The sequence below is a fragment of the Staurois parvus genome, unplaced genomic scaffold (assembly GCF_062004578.1).
Source record: "Staurois parvus isolate SC_StPar_1 unplaced genomic scaffold, SC_StPar_1.0 ptg000126l, whole genome shotgun sequence".
In the NCBI taxonomy this organism is placed as follows: Eukaryota; Metazoa; Chordata; class Amphibia; order Anura; family Ranidae; genus Staurois; species Staurois parvus.
The window spans coordinates 2429679-2443825 of record NW_028317922.1 but is presented as its reverse complement, the minus strand read 5'-3'; the positions used below and the strand labels follow the sequence as shown (position 1 = coordinate 2443825).

Sequence of the window (14147 nt, the reverse complement as noted above, 5' to 3'; positions counted from 1 at the left end):
TGGCCTGGTGGTGGGCTTTTAGGAGGGCATTAATGATCGGCTAAAGAGCACACTGGGCTCACTCGCCTACGCCTTTCAATCTGCGTGCCTGCAGATGTAGTGTTTTCAGGACATGGGTGCAGGAAGTGTACATGACGGAGGAGGTCCAGAGCTGGTGGAAGCAAAGGCGCAGAGTCTCGAGAGCGAGCAATGGGAGAAGAGGAAATCAAGGTCTGTGGGTCGAAAATGGGCTGCTGGCAATGACTGTGGAGAAGTAGAGATGAAAGGTGTTGAGAACTTGGAAGAGGCGTGGAAGTGGGAGAAGTACGCACCCCAGCGGAAGATTCCACAGATGGTGTGAAGCGGCCAGGTCCTGCGAAGTTGAAAGCTTGACTTGGTCCAGAAAGCCGTGCCACTTGGTGTCGAGCTGGGTGGCCATCCGATGAACTTCTGTAATTGCCATGTGCTGCGAATGTGAGCGTTTTCTCGTTCAAAGACCATCCAAGGAGTTAAGCTGAGCGGAGGCAGAGGAGTGTGGGGGTAGGTGGGTAGAAAATGAAAAGCCGGCCTCCCCGTCGGGGAATCGACCCCCGGTCTCCCGCGTGACAGGCGGGGATACTCACCACTATACTAACGAGGACCAGTTGGTGCAGAACACCTGCTCCTGGCCAAAGTACATACGGCTGCACAGCTTCTCTTTCAATAGAGCTGTGGGCCTCCTCAGTTTGCCTTGCAGTCGGCCGGACATCACCCTTGCAACGGGCCTCGTTCGCACGGCATCCGCCTTGTGGGCGGCTTCCGCTATCACTGGCCTTTCCGCCAGTAATAGACAAGTCAAGTCGCCAGGCTCAAATCAACGGCGGCTCGGCAAAGAAGGTCCCACCGAGATTTGAACTCGGATCGCTGGATTCAGAGTCCAGAGTGCTGACCGTTACACCACGGAACCCCTGGAACAAGGATCTTTCTCGCTTTTCTTGTGCCTCGCTATGCCTGTAGCTAACGCTCACTCCCCCTTAACCCCCTAGGACCGACTCTCCTATAATCTTTTCCCTACACCGTCGATCGCCATCTCTTGGTCAATGAAGGGGCGGCAATTTCCCATGCGAAGGTACCGGGAAAGCTAAAAGTACAGCAAATCATTTCCTCCTTTTCCTGGGGCATTCATGGCAGAAGTAGACATGGGATGGCCCAAGCAGCAAGACAGGGGTGGGCGTCACAACAATCGATTCATCTAGTGGTAAGGGCTTCTTGCAAAACGCTTCTCGCAAATTCCACCCTTGGGAGGAGTGCCAGGTCCACGCGCCAGTCAAGCATAAGGAGGCCAGGCGGGTGCCTTGCCTGTGGCTTCAGGCGAGCCCTTACAGGAAGGCCGCCCAGGATGATGCCACCCCTCTTCTGGCAATGGCTCTTTTCCCGGAACCTCAAGTCCTTTTGATTTTTTTTTTCACGCTCTCTGCATTGTTTTGTCTCACCAGGCGACTATGGTTGTGGCACAGGCTGCATGATCCTTTTCCACTCCAGCAAGGATCACGAGCACACTTTTTCTAGCGCTTGGACTTTCGGTTGCTTGAACCCAAGCCCTTCGGGATATCTCCTTCATCAGGGACCTGGTGATTTTTCGAAAGAGCGATCCGGAAAGAGGTAGGTCACATCGAGACTTGATGAACAGGAAAAGATGATGAAACTTTCGAGGTGCCATGAGGCACCAGGGCGAAGAGTCACCCGATCAGGCAGAAAGCACAGCTATGGTTTGTTACCGCCCAAAGCTCTTTCCCAAGACTCTTTGAAGCGTAGTAATAGCTATATGGAAGACGGCTTGGAGCGTGAGGTTCAGTAGTAAACAGGTTGCCACTGGGTGAAACTGGGAACCAGAGGGAACCTCCAGCACCAAAGACAGGCCCCAGCTGGGGAAAGGGAATGCTCTGCGTGGGACAAATTCCTTATGAAGGCCTTAGCAAACGGGATGACTGGAGATGATCAGAGAAGGGGAGGAGGCCCAAGGACTTCCCATTAGGGTTGAGCGTGCAAAAACTGGAATCTTAATAGATTGTAACCGGAGACCAACTCTAGAACGTGTTGCACACCGGGGAGGGGGGGTAGAGAGAGTCAAAAAGACCCTCCCCGAGGCCAAAGCAATGAATCTGCTGCATACTCTGCTGTATGTTGGCCTGGTGGTGGGCTTTTAGGAGGGCATTAATGATCGGCTAAAGAGCACACTGGGCTCACTCGCCTACGCCTTTCAATCTGCGTGCCTGCAGATGTAGTGTTTTCAGGACATGGGTGCAGGAAGTGTACATGACGGAGGAGGTCCAGAGCTGGTGGAAGCAAAGGCGCAGAGTCTCGAGAGCGAGCAATGGGAGAAGAGGAAATCAAGGTCTGTGGGTCGAAAATGGGCTGCTGGCAATGACTGTGGAGAAGTAGAGATGAAAGGTGTTGAGAACTTGGAAGAGGCGTGGAAGTGGGAGAAGTACGCACCCCAGCGGAAGATTCCACAGATGGTGTGAAGCGGCCAGGTCCTGCGAAGTTGAAAGCTTGACTTGGTCCAGAAAGCCGTGCCACTTGGTGTCGAGCTGGGTGGCCATCCGATGAACTTCTGTAATTGCCATGTGCTGCGAATGTGAGCGTTTTCTCCTTCAAAGACCATCCAAGGAGTTAAGCTGAGCGGAGGCAGAGGAGTGTGGGGGTAGGTGGGTAGAAAAGAAAAACCGGCCTCCCCGTCGGGGAATCGAACCCCGGTCTCCCGCGTGACAGGCGGGGATACTCACCACTATACTAACGAGGACCAGTTGGTGCAGAGCACCTGCTCCTGGCCAAAGTACATACGGCTGCACAGCTTCTCTTTCAATAGAGCTGTGGGCCTCCTCAGTTTGCCTTGCAGTCGGCCGGACATCACCCTTGCAACGGGCCTCGTTCGCACGGCATCCGCCTTGTGGGCGGCTTCCGCTATCACTGGCCTTTCCGCCAGTAATAGACAAGTCAAGTCGCCAGGCTCAAATCAACGGCGGCTCGGCAAAGAAGGTCCCACCGAGATTTGAACTCGGATCGCTGGATTCAGAGTCCAGAGTGCTGACCGTTACACCATGGAACCCCTGGAACGAGGATCTTTCTCGCTTTTCTTGTGCCTCGCTATGCCTGTAGCTAACGCTCACTCCCCCTTAACCCCCTAGGACCGACTCTCCTATAATCTTTTCCCTACACCGTCGATCGCCATCTCTTGGTCAATGAAGGGGCGGCAATTTCCCATGCGAAGGTACCGGGAAAGCTAAAAGTACAGCAAATCATTTCCTCCTTTTCCTGGGGCATTCATGGCAGAAGTAGACATGGGATGGCCCAAGCAGCAAGACAGGGGTGGGCGTCACAACAATCGATTCATCTAGTGGTAAGGGCTTCTTGCAAAACGCTTCTCGCAAATTCCACCCTTGGGAGGAGTGCCAGGTCCACGCGCCAGTCAAGCATAAGGAGGCCAGGCGGGTGCCTTGCCTGTGGCTTCAGGCGAGCCCTTACAGGAAGGCCGCCCAGGATGATGCCACCCCTCTTCTGGCAATGGCTCTTTTCCCGGAACCTCAAGTCCTTTTGATTTTTTTTTTCACGCTCTCTGCATTGTTTTGTCTCACCAGGCGACTATGGTTGTGGCACAGGCTGCATGATCCTTTTCCACTCCAGCAAGGATCACGAGCACACTTTTTCTAGCGCTTGGACTTTCGGTTGCTTGAACCCAAGCCCTTCGGGATATCTCCTTCATCAGGGGCCTGGTGATTTTTCGAAAGAGCGATCCGGAAAGAGGTAGGTCACATCGAGACTTGATGAACAGGAAAAGATGATGAAACTTTCGAGGTGCCATGAGGCACCAGGGCGAAGAGTCACCCGATCAGGCAGAAAGCACAGCTATGGTTTGTTACCGCCCAAAGCTCTTTCCCAAGACTCTTTGAAGCGTAGTAATAGCTATATGGAAGACGGCTTGGAGCGTGAGGTTCAGTAGTAAACAGGTTGCCACTGGGTGAAACTGGGAACCAGAGGGAACCTCCAGCACCAAAGACAGGCCCCAGCTGGGGAAAGGGAATGCTCTGCGTGGGACAAATTCCTTATGAAGGCCTTAGCAAACGGGATGACTGGAGATGATCAGAGAAGGGGAGGAGGCCCAAGGACTTCCCATTAGGGTTGAGCGTGCAAAAACTGGAATCTTAATAGATTGTAACCGGAGACCAACTCTAGAACGTGTTGCACACCGGGGAGGGGGGGTAGAGAGAGTCAAAAAGACCCTCCCCGAGGCCAAAGCAATGAATCTGCTGCATACTCTGCTGTATGTTGGCCTGGTGGTGGGCTTTTAGGAGGGCATTAATGATCGGCTAAAGAGCACACTGGGCTCACTCGCCTACGCCTTTCAATCTGCGTGCCTGCAGATGTAGTGTTTTCAGGACATGGGTGCAGGAAGTGTACATGACGGAGGAGGTCCAGAGCTGGTGGAAGCAAAGGCGCAGAGTCTCGAGAGCGAGCAATGGGAGAAGAGGAAATCAAGGTCTGTGGGTCGAAAATGGTCTGCTGGCAATGACTGTGGAGAAGTAGAGATGAAAGGTGTTGAGAACTTGGAAGAGGCGTGGAAGTGGGAGAAGTACGCACCCCAGCGGAAGATTCCACAGATGGTGTGAAGCGGCCAGGTCCTGCTAAGTTGAAAGCTTGACTTGGTCCAGAAAGCCGTGCCACTTGGTGTCGAGCTGGGTGGCCATCCGATGAACTTCTGTTATTGCCATGTGCTGCGAATGTGAGCGTTTTCTCCTTCAAAGACCATCCAAGGAGTTAAGCTGAGCGGAGGCAGAGGAGTGTGGGGGTAGGTGGGTAGAAAAGAAAAGCCAGCCTCCCCGTCGGGGAATCGAACCCCGGTCTCCCGCGTGACAGGCGGGGATACTCACCACTATACTAACGAGGACCAGTTGGTGCAGAACACTTGCTCCTGGCCAAAGTACATACGGCTGCACAGCTTCTCTTTCAATAGAGCTGTGGGCCTCCTCAGTTTGCCTTGCAGTCGGCCGGACATCACCCTTGCAACGGGCCTCGTTCGCACGGCATCCGCCTTTTGGGCGGCTTCCGCTATCACTGGCCTTTCCACCAGTAATAGACAAGTCAAGTTGCCAGGCTCAAATCAACGGCGGCTCGGCAAAGAAGGTCCCACCGAGATTTGAACTCGGATCGCTGGATTCAGAGTCCAGAGTGCTGACCGTTACACCATGGAACCCCTGGAACGAGGATCTTTCTCGCTTTTCTTGTGCCTCGCTATGCCTGTAGCTAACGCTCACTCCCCCTTAACCCCCCTAGGACCGACTCTCCTATAATCTTTTCCCTACACCGTCGATCGCCATCTCTTGGTCAATGAAGGGGCGGCAATTTCCCATGCGAAGGTACCGGGAAAGCTAAAAGTACAGCAAATCATTTCCTCCTTTTCCTGGGGCATTCATGGCAGAAGTAGACATGGGATGGCCCAAGCAGCAAGACAGGGGTGGGCGTCACAACAATCGATTCATCTAGTGGTAAGGGCTTCTTGCAAAACGCTTCTCGCAAATTCCACCCTTGGGAGGAGTGCCAGGTCCACGCGCCAGTCAAGCATAAGGAGGCCAGGCGGGTGCCTTGCCTGTGGCTTCAGGCGAGCCCTTACAGGAAGGCCGCCCAGGATGATGCCACCCCTCTTCTGGCAATGGCTCTTTTCCCGGAACCTCAAGTCCTTTTGATTTTTTTTTTCACGCTCTCTGCATTGTTTTGTCTCACCAGGCGACTATGGTTGTGGCACAGGCTGCATGATCCTTTTCCACTCCAGCAAGGATCACGAGCACACTTTTTCTAGCGCTTGGACTTTCGGTTGCTTGAACCCAAGCCCTTCGGGATATCTCCTTCATCAGGGGCCTGGTGATTTTTCGAAAGAGCGATCCGGAAAGAGGTAGGTCACATCGAGACTTGATGAACAGGAAAAGATGATGAAACTTTCGAGGTGCCATGAGGCACCAGGGCGAAGAGTCACCCGATCAGGCAGAAAGCACAGCTATGGTTTGTTACCGCCCAAAGCTCTTTCCCAAGACTCTTTGAAGCGTAGTAATAGCTATATGGAAGACGGCTTGGAGCGTGAGGTTCAGTAGTAAACAGGTTGCCACTGGGTGAAACTGGGAACCAGAGGGAACCTCCAGCACCAAAGACAGGCCCCAGCTGGGGAAAGGTAATGCTCTGCGTGGGACAAATTCCTTATGAAGGCCTTAGCAAACGGGATGACTGGAGATGATCAGAGAAGGGGAGGAGGCCCAAGGTCTTCCCATTAGGGTTGAGCGTGCAAAAACTGGAATCTTAATAGATTGTAACCGGAGACCAACTCTAGAACGTGTTGCACACCGGGGAGGGGGGGTAGAGAGAGTCAAAAAAACCCTCCCCGAGGCCAAAGCAATGAATCTGCTGCATACTCTGCTGTATGTTGGCCTGGTGGTGGGCTTTTAGGAGGGCATTAATGATCGGCTAAAGAGCACACTGGGCTCACTCGCCTACGCCTTTCAATCTGCGTGCCTGCAGATGTAGTGTTTTCAGGACATGGGTGCAGGAAGTGTACATGACGGAGGAGGTCCAGAGCTGGTGGAAGCAAAGGCGCAGAGTCTCGAGAGCGAGCAATGGGAGAAGAGGAAATCAAGGTCTGTGGGTCGAAAATGGGCTGCTGGCAATGACTGTGGAGAAGTAGAGATGAAAGGTGTTGAGAACTTGGAAGAGGCGTGGAAGTGGGAGAAGTACGCACCCCAGCGGAAGATTCCACAGATGGTGTGAAGCGGCCAGGTCCTGCGAAGTTGAAAGCTTGACTTGGTCCAGAAAGCCGTGCCACTTGGTGTCGAGCTGGGTGGCCATCCGATGAACTTCTGTAATTGCCATGTGCTGCGAATGTGAGCGTTTTCTCGTTCAAAGACCATCCAAGGAGTTAAGCTGAGCGGAGGCAGAGGAGTGTGGGGGTAGGTGGGTAGAAAATGAAAAGCCGGCCTCCCCGTCGGGGAATCGAACCCCGGTCTCCCGCGTGACAGGCGGGGATACTCACCACTATACTAACGAGGACCAGTTGGTGCAGAACACCTGCTCCTGGCCAAAGTACATACGGCTGCACAGCTTCTCTTTCAATAGAGCTGTGGGCCTCCTCAGTTTGCCTTGCAGTCGGCCGGACATCACCCTTGCAACGGGCCTCGTTCGCACGGCATCCGCCTTGTGGGCGGCTTCCGCTATCACTGGCCTTTCCGCCAGTAATAGACAAGTCAAGTCGCCAGGCTCAAATCAACGGCGGCTCGGCAAAGAAGGTCCCACCGAGAGTTGAACTCGGATCGCTGGATTCAGAGTCCGGAGTGCTGACCGTTACACCACGGAACCCCTGGAATGAGGATCTTTCTCGCTTTTCTTGTGCCTCGCTATGCCTGTAGCTAACGCTCACTCCCCCTTAACCCCCTAGGACCGACTCTCCTATAATCTTTTCCCTACACCGTCGATCGCCATCTCTTGGTCAATGAAGGGGCGGCAATTTCCCATGCGAAGGTACCGGGAAAGCTAAAAGTACAGCAAATCATTTCCTCCTTTTCCTGGGGCATTCATGGCAGAAGTAGACATGGGATGGCCCAAGCAGCAAGACAGGGGTGGGCGTCACAACAATCGATTCATCTAGTGGTAAGGGCTTCTTGCAAAACGCTTCTCGCAAATTCCACCCTTGGGAGGAGTGCCAGGTCCACGCGCCAGTCAAGCATAAGGAGGCCAGGCGGGTGCCTTGCCTGTGGCTTCAGGCGAGCCCTTACAGGAAGGCCGCCCAGGATGATGCCACCCCTCTTCTGGCAATGGCTCTTTTCCCGGAACCTCAAGTCCTTTTGATTTTTTTTTTCACGCTCTCTGCATTGTTTTGTCTCACCAGGCGACTATGGTTGTGGCACAGGCTGCATGATCCTTTTCCACTCCAGCAAGGATCACGAGCACACTTTTTCTAGCGCTTGGACTTTCGGTTGCTTGAACCCAAGCCCTTCGGGATATCTCCTTCATCAGGGACCTGGTGATTTTTCGAAAGAGCGATCCGGAAAGAGGTAGGTCACATCGAGACTTGATGAACAGGAAAAGATGATGAAACTTTCGAGGTGCCATGAGGCACCAGGGCGAAGAGTCACCCGATCAGGCAGAAAGCACAGCTATGGTTTGTTACCGCCCAAAGCTCTTTCCCAAGACTCTTTGAAGCGTAGTAATAGCTATATGGAAGACGGCTTGGAGCGTGAGGTTCAGTAGTAAACAGGTTGCCACTGGGTGAAACTGGGAACCAGAGGGAACCTCCAGCACCAAAGACAGGCCCCAGCTGGGGAAAGGTAATGCTCTGCGTGGGACAAATTCCTTATGAAGGCCTTAGCAAACGGGATGACTGGAGATGATCAGAGAAGGGGAGGAGGCCCAAGGTCTTCCCATTAGGGTTGAGCGTGCAAAAACTGGAATCTTAATAGATTGTAACCGGAGACCAACTCTAGAACGTGTTGCACACCGGGGAGGGGGGGTAGAGAGAGTCAAAAAAACCCTCCCCGAGGCCAAAGCAATGAATCTGCTGCATACTCTGCTGTATGTTGGCCTGGTGGTGGGCTTTTAGGAGGGCATTAATGATCGGCTAAAGAGCACACTGGGCTCACTCGCCTACGCCTTTCAATCTGCGTGCCTGCAGATGTAGTGTTTTCAGGACATGGGTGCAGGAAGTGTACATGACGGAGGAGGTCCAGAGCTGGTGGAAGCAAAGGCGCAGAGTCTCGAGAGCGAGCAATGGGAGAAGAGGAAATCAAGGTCTGTGGGTCGAAAATGGGCTGCTGGCAATGACTGTGGAGAAGTAGAGATGAAAGGTGTTGAGAACTTGGAAGAGGCGTGGAAGTGGGAGAAGTACGCACCCCAGCGGAAGATTCCACAGATGGTGTGAAGCGGCCAGGTCCTGCGAAGTTGAAAGCTTGACTTGGTCCAGAAAGCCGTGCCACTTGGTGTCGAGCTGGGTGGCCATCCGATGAACTTCTGTAATTGCCATGTGCTGCGAATGTGAGCGTTTTCTCGTTCAAAGACCATCCAAGGAGTTAAGCTGAGCGGAGGCAGAGGAGTGTGGGGGTAGGTGGGTAGAAAATGAAAAGCCGGCCTCCCCGTCGGGGAATCGACCCCCGGTCTCCCGCGTGACAGGCGGGGATACTCACCACTATACTAACGAGGACCAGTTGGTGCAGAACACCTGCTCCTGGCCAAAGTACATACGGCTGCACAGCTTCTCTTTCAATAGAGCTGTGGGCCTCCTCAGTTTGCCTTGCAGTCGGCCGGACATCACCCTTGCAACGGGCCTCGTTCGCACGGCATCCGCCTTGTGGGCGGCTTCCGCTATCACTGGCCTTTCCGCCAGTAATAGACAAGTCAAGTCGCCAGGCTCAAATCAACGGCGGCTCGGCAAAGAAGGTCCCACCGAGATTTGAACTCGGATCGCTGGATTCAGAGTCCAGAGTGCTGACCGTTACACCACGGAACCCCTGGAACAAGGATCTTTCTCGCTTTTCTTGTGCCTCGCTATGCCTGTAGCTAACGCTCACTCCCCCTTAACCCCCTAGGACCGACTCTCCTATAATCTTTTCCCTACACCGTCGATCGCCATCTCTTGGTCAATGAAGGGGCGGCAATTTCCCATGCGAAGGTACCGGGAAAGCTAAAAGTACAGCAAATCATTTCCTCCTTTTCCTGGGGCATTCATGGCAGAAGTAGACATGGGATGGCCCAAGCAGCAAGACAGGGGTGGGCGTCACAACAATCGATTCATCTAGTGGTAAGGGCTTCTTGCAAAACGCTTCTCGCAAATTCCACCCTTGGGAGGAGTGCCAGGTCCACGCGCCAGTCAAGCATAAGGAGGCCAGGCGGGTGCCTTGCCTGTGGCTTCAGGCGAGCCCTTACAGGAAGGCCGCCCAGGATGATGCCACCCCTCTTCTGGCAATGGCTCTTTTCCCGGAACCTCAAGTCCTTTTGATTTTTTTTTTCACGCTCTCTGCATTGTTTTGTCTCACCAGGCGACTATGGTTGTGGCACAGGCTGCATGATCCTTTTCCACTCCAGCAAGGATCACGAGCACACTTTTTCTAGCGCTTGGACTTTCGGTTGCTTGAACCCAAGCCCTTCGGGATATCTCCTTCATCAGGGACCTGGTGATTTTTCGAAAGAGCGATCCGGAAAGAGGTAGGTCACATCGAGACTTGATGAACAGGAAAAGATGATGAAACTTTCGAGGTGCCATGAGGCACCAGGGCGAAGAGTCACCCGATCAGGCAGAAAGCACAGCTATGGTTTGTTACCGCCCAAAGCTCTTTCCCAAGACTCTTTGAAGCGTAGTAATAGCTATATGGAAGACGGCTTGGAGCGTGAGGTTCAGTAGTAAACAGGTTGCCACTGGGTGAAACTGGGAACCAGAGGGAACCTCCAGCACCAAAGACAGGCCCCAGCTGGGGAAAGGGAATGCTCTGCGTGGGACAAATTCCTTATGAAGGCCTTAGCAAACGGGATGACTGGAGATGATCAGAGAAGGGGAGGAGGCCCAAGGACTTCCCATTAGGGTTGAGCGTGCAAAAACTGGAATCTTAATAGATTGTAACCGGAGACCAACTCTAGAACGTGTTGCACACCGGGGAGGGGGGGTAGAGAGAGTCAAAAAGACCCTCCCCGAGGCCAAAGCAATGAATCTGCTGCATACTCTGCTGTATGTTGGCCTGGTGGTGGGCTTTTAGGAGGGCATTAATGATCGGCTAAAGAGCACACTGGGCTCACTCGCCTACGCCTTTCAATCTGCGTGCCTGCAGATGTAGTGTTTTCAGGACATGGGTGCAGGAAGTGTACATGACGGAGGAGGTCCAGAGCTGGTGGAAGCAAAGGCGCAGAGTCTCGAGAGCGAGCAATGGGAGAAGAGGAAATCAAGGTCTGTGGGTCGAAAATGGGCTGCTGGCAATGACTGTGGAGAAGTAGAGATGAAAGGTGTTGAGAACTTGGAAGAGGCGTGGAAGTGGGAGAAGTACGCACCCCAGCGGAAGATTCCACAGATGGTGTGAAGCGGCCAGGTCCTGCGAAGTTGAAAGCTTGACTTGGTCCAGAAAGCCGTGCCACTTGGTGTCGAGCTGGGTGGCCATCCGATGAACTTCTGTAATTGCCATGTGCTGCGAATGTGAGCGTTTTCTCCTTCAAAGACCATCCAAGGAGTTAAGCTGAGCGGAGGCAGAGGAGTGTGGGGGTAGGTGGGTAGAAAAGAAAAACCGGCCTCCCCGTCGGGGAATCGAACCCCGGTCTCCCGCGTGACAGGCGGGGATACTCACCACTATACTAACGAGGACCAGTTGGTGCAGAGCACCTGCTCCTGGCCAAAGTACATACGGCTGCACAGCTTCTCTTTCAATAGAGCTGTGGGCCTCCTCAGTTTGCCTTGCAGTCGGCCGGACATCACCCTTGCAACGGGCCTCGTTCGCACGGCATCCGCCTTGTGGGCGGCTTCCGCTATCACTGGCCTTTCCGCCAGTAATAGACAAGTCAAGTCGCCAGGCTCAAATCAACGGCGGCTCGGCAAAGAAGGTCCCACCGAGATTTGAACTCGGATCGCTGGATTCAGAGTCCAGAGTGCTGACCGTTACACCATGGAACCCCTGGAACGAGGATCTTTCTCGCTTTTCTTGTGCCTCGCTATGCCTGTAGCTAACGCTCACTCCCCCTTAACCCCCTAGGACCGACTCTCCTATAATCTTTTCCCTACACCGTCGATCGCCATCTCTTGGTCAATGAAGGGGCGGCAATTTCCCATGCGAAGGTACCGGGAAAGCTAAAAGTACAGCAAATCATTTCCTCCTTTTCCTGGGGCATTCATGGCAGAAGTAGACATGGGATGGCCCAAGCAGCAAGACAGGGGTGGGCGTCACAACAATCGATTCATCTAGTGGTAAGGGCTTCTTGCAAAACGCTTCTCGCAAATTCCACCCTTGGGAGGAGTGCCAGGTCCACGCGCCAGTCAAGCATAAGGAGGCCAGGCGGGTGCCTTGCCTGTGGCTTCAGGCGAGCCCTTACAGGAAGGCCGCCCAGGATGATGCCACCCCTCTTCTGGCAATGGCTCTTTTCCCGGAACCTCAAGTCCTTTTGATTTTTTTTTTCACGCTCTCTGCATTGTTTTGTCTCACCAGGCGACTATGGTTGTGGCACAGGCTGCATGATCCTTTTCCACTCCAGCAAGGATCACGAGCACACTTTTTCTAGCGCTTGGACTTTCGGTTGCTTGAACCCAAGCCCTTCGGGATATCTCCTTCATCAGGGGCCTGGTGATTTTTCGAAAGAGCGATCCGGAAAGAGGTAGGTCACATCGAGACTTGATGAACAGGAAAAGATGATGAAACTTTCGAGGTGCCATGAGGCACCAGGGCGAAGAGTCACCCGATCAGGCAGAAAGCACAGCTATGGTTTGTTACCGCCCAAAGCTCTTTCCCAAGACTCTTTGAAGCGTAGTAATAGCTATATGGAAGACGGCTTGGAGCGTGAGGTTCAGTAGTAAACAGGTTGCCACTGGGTGAAACTGGGAACCAGAGGGAACCTCCAGCACCAAAGACAGGCCCCAGCTGGGGAAAGGGAATGCTCTGCGTGGGACAAATTCCTTATGAAGGCCTTAGCAAACGGGATGACTGGAGATGATCAGAGAAGGGGAGGAGGCCCAAGGACTTCCCATTAGGGTTGAGCGTGCAAAAACTGGAATCTTAATAGATTGTAACCGGAGACCAACTCTAGAACGTGTTGCACACCGGGGAGGGGGGGTAGAGAGAGTCAAAAAGACCCTCCCCGAGGCCAAAGCAATGAATCTGCTGCATACTCTGCTGTATGTTGGCCTGGTGGTGGGCTTTTAGGAGGGCATTAATGATCGGCTAAAGAGCACACTGGGCTCACTCGCCTACGCCTTTCAATCTGCGTGCCTGCAGATGTAGTGTTTTCAGGACATGGGTGCAGGAAGTGTACATGACGGAGGAGGTCCAGAGCTGGTGGAAGCAAAGGCGCAGAGTCTCGAGAGCGAGCAATGGGAGAAGAGGAAATCAAGGTCTGTGGGTCGAAAATGGTCTGCTGGCAATGACTGTGGAGAAGTAGAGATGAAAGGTGTTGAGAACTTGGAAGAGGCGTGGAAGTGGGAGAAGTACGCACCCCAGCGGAAGATTCCACAGATGGTGTGAAGCGGCCAGGTCCTGCTAAGTTGAAAGCTTGACTTGGTCCAGAAAGCCGTGCCACTTGGTGTCGAGCTGGGTGGCCATCCGATGAACTTCTGTTATTGCCATGTGCTGCGAATGTGAGCGTTTTCTCCTTCAAAGACCATCCAAGGAGTTAAGCTGAGCGGAGGCAGAGGAGTGTGGGGGTAGGTGGGTAGAAAAGAAAAGCCAGCCTCCCCGTCGGGGAATCGAACCCCGGTCTCCCGCGTGACAGGCGGGGATACTCACCACTATACTAACGAGGACCAGTTGGTGCAGAACACTTGCTCCTGGCCAAAGTACATACGGCTGCACAGCTTCTCTTTCAATAGAGCTGTGGGCCTCCTCAGTTTGCCTTGCAGTCGGCCGGACATCACCCTTGCAACGGGCCTCGTTCGCACGGCATCCGCCTTTTGGGCGGCTTCCGCTATCACTGGCCTTTCCACCAGTAATAGACAAGTCAAGTTGCCAGGCTCAAATCAACGGCGGCTCGGCAAAGAAGGTCCCACCGAGATTTGAACTCGGATCGCTGGATTCAGAGTCCAGAGTGCTGACCGTTACACCATGGAACCCCTGGAACGAGGATCTTTCTCGCTTTTCTTGTGCCTCGCTATGCCTGTAGCTAACGCTCACTCCCCCTTAACCCCCCTAGGACCGACTCTCCTATAATCTTTTCCCTACACCGTCGATCGCCATCTCTTGGTCAATGAAGGGGCGGCAATTTCCCATGCGAAGGTACCGGGAAAGCTAAAAGTACAGCAAATCATTTCCTCCTTTTCCTGGGGCATTCATGGCAGAAGTAGACATGGGATGGCCCAAGCAGCAAGACAGGGGTGGGCGTCACAACAATCGATTCATCTAGTGGTAAGGGCTTCTTGCAAAACGCTTCTCGCAAATTCCACCCTTGGGAGGAGTGCCAGGTCCACGCGCCAGTCAAGC

General features: G+C 53.6%; 11 non-coding genes across 11 annotated transcripts; all 11 read right to left on the bottom strand.

The window, feature by feature from the left end:
* Window positions 1–853: 853 nt before the first annotated feature.
* TRNAQ-CUG (transfer RNA glutamine (anticodon CUG)) lies at window positions 854–925 on the bottom strand. Its single transcript has one exon. It is a non-coding gene; the product is annotated as a tRNA-Gln (tRNA).
* Window positions 926–2689: 1764 nt separating this feature from the next.
* TRNAD-GUC (transfer RNA aspartic acid (anticodon GUC)) lies at window positions 2690–2761 on the bottom strand. Its single transcript has one exon. It is a non-coding gene; the product is annotated as a tRNA-Asp (tRNA).
* A 234-nt stretch (window positions 2762–2995) lies between these two features.
* Window positions 2996–3067, bottom strand: TRNAQ-CUG (transfer RNA glutamine (anticodon CUG)). The gene has a single exon. It is a non-coding gene; the product is annotated as a tRNA-Gln (tRNA).
* A 1764-nt stretch (window positions 3068–4831) lies between these two features.
* Window positions 4832–4903, bottom strand: TRNAD-GUC (transfer RNA aspartic acid (anticodon GUC)). The gene has a single exon. It is a non-coding gene; the product is annotated as a tRNA-Asp (tRNA).
* A 234-nt stretch (window positions 4904–5137) lies between these two features.
* Window positions 5138–5209, bottom strand: TRNAQ-CUG (transfer RNA glutamine (anticodon CUG)). The gene has a single exon. It is a non-coding gene; the product is annotated as a tRNA-Gln (tRNA).
* A 1766-nt stretch (window positions 5210–6975) lies between these two features.
* Window positions 6976–7047, bottom strand: TRNAD-GUC (transfer RNA aspartic acid (anticodon GUC)). Its single transcript has one exon. It is a non-coding gene; the product is annotated as a tRNA-Asp (tRNA).
* A 2377-nt stretch (window positions 7048–9424) lies between these two features.
* On the bottom strand, window positions 9425–9496 carry TRNAQ-CUG (transfer RNA glutamine (anticodon CUG)). Its single transcript has one exon. It is a non-coding gene; the product is annotated as a tRNA-Gln (tRNA).
* A 1764-nt stretch (window positions 9497–11260) lies between these two features.
* On the bottom strand, window positions 11261–11332 carry TRNAD-GUC (transfer RNA aspartic acid (anticodon GUC)). Its single transcript has one exon. It is a non-coding gene; the product is annotated as a tRNA-Asp (tRNA).
* A 234-nt stretch (window positions 11333–11566) lies between these two features.
* Window positions 11567–11638, bottom strand: TRNAQ-CUG (transfer RNA glutamine (anticodon CUG)). The gene has a single exon. It is a non-coding gene; the product is annotated as a tRNA-Gln (tRNA).
* A 1764-nt stretch (window positions 11639–13402) lies between these two features.
* On the bottom strand, window positions 13403–13474 carry TRNAD-GUC (transfer RNA aspartic acid (anticodon GUC)). Its single transcript has one exon. It is a non-coding gene; the product is annotated as a tRNA-Asp (tRNA).
* Window positions 13475–13708: 234 nt separating this feature from the next.
* TRNAQ-CUG (transfer RNA glutamine (anticodon CUG)) lies at window positions 13709–13780 on the bottom strand. Its single transcript has one exon. It is a non-coding gene; the product is annotated as a tRNA-Gln (tRNA).
* Window positions 13781–14147: the final 367 nt, after the last annotated feature.